At 39.6% G+C, this 1,314-nt stretch overlaps 1 pseudogene; it reads left to right on the forward strand.

Annotated features, from left to right (window-relative positions):
* The first annotated feature begins 523 nt into the window (after positions 1-523).
* Positions 524-1,308, forward strand: LOC139784097 (brefeldin A-inhibited guanine nucleotide-exchange protein 1 pseudogene; annotated as a pseudogene).
* Positions 1,309-1,314: the final 6 nt, after the last annotated feature.

A 1,314-nucleotide genomic window follows, 5' to 3' on the forward strand; every position in this document is an offset into this window, starting at 1 on the left:
AAAAAAAAATTAATAAAGTCGAAGTTGACCGGCTAAGTTTATAGAGCCCAGTGACACAGGCAATAGACACAGAGTTTCCGTCACGTTGGAAATTCTGTGCCTATTGCCTGTTGCCAACCAATCATAGTATTCGAATTTTTTAGGTTGTAATTAACGATTTTTTGGTTATTTTCTGTTTCTATTGCCTGTTGCCTGGCATTGTGCAAGGATTCGTATGTATTTGGCCGGAAATGAACGTCTTTTTAAAGAATCTCTATATGAAATCGTTTGTATTTCGTATGAAGACTTTTGAAGTGCAATTGAAAAGGTTTGTGAGTCATTCGTTTAATTGTAATTAATTATTTATTTTTACACCATGCATTTAGCCGAAATAGATAAATTAATAAAAGTTTTTATATGGAATCGTTTGTATTTTGTATGAAGAGTTATGAAGTGTGATTAAAAAGGTTTGTGAGTCACCCAGATAATTTTAATTAAATATTTATAAACTCGGTAATTAGCCGAAATATAGATTTTTAGTTATTCATGTTAAAAGAAAAAGGCGCTAGTGTTCCCGAAGGTCCGTCTGCAGTCAGAATTAATATAAACGTTTTAAAAATTATTTTATACTGAAATAAATAAATATACAGGCTATAATAAGCCTGTAGCTATAAGCGATAGTTGCTAATTAAGTTTGTCACTCATATATTTCCATCTTGCAGAGGACCTCCGTAACGAGATCAAAGATGTACCAGTTGTGCAGGGTGAAGAGGTTATCTCAAACGCCCTGCCATAGCCCAAGAGCGACTCAAATGTCATTACCGCTGAGAAGTACTTCTTGCCATTTGAGTTAGCATGTCAGAGCAAGTCACCGCGGATTGTGATGACACAGCACTGGACTGCCTGCAGAAGTTAATCGCATATGGCCATCTCACTGGCAATGTGCCTGATTCAACGGAGCCTAACAAGCTGCTGATTGTGCGCATTATCGAGACAATTTGCGGTTGCTTCACCGGTCTACAGACCGATGAGGGTGTGCAGCTGCAGATTATTAAAGCTTTGCTGACTGTAATGACAAGCCAGCATGTGGAGATACACGAGGGTACGGTATTGTTAACAATTCGTACTGTTTACAACGTTTACTTGGCATCGCGCAACCTGATGAATCAAACAACAGCCCATGCGACTCTCACGCAGATGATCAACGTGCTCTTCGCGCGAATGGAGACTCAGGCGGAGGAAGAGAATGTGAGGCTTGATGGGGAACATCAGCAGGAGGGTTCTGTCATAGCAAACGGCGAAACTGAAGCCAAGCTAAGTCCAGAGAATGCTCCT

This window comes from Temnothorax nylanderi, unplaced genomic scaffold (genome assembly GCF_030848795.1).
Source record: "Temnothorax nylanderi isolate EJ_2023f unplaced genomic scaffold, tnyl_v1.0 TNYL_tig0584_pilon, whole genome shotgun sequence".
Lineage (NCBI taxonomy): Eukaryota > Metazoa > Arthropoda > Insecta > Hymenoptera > Formicidae > Temnothorax > Temnothorax nylanderi.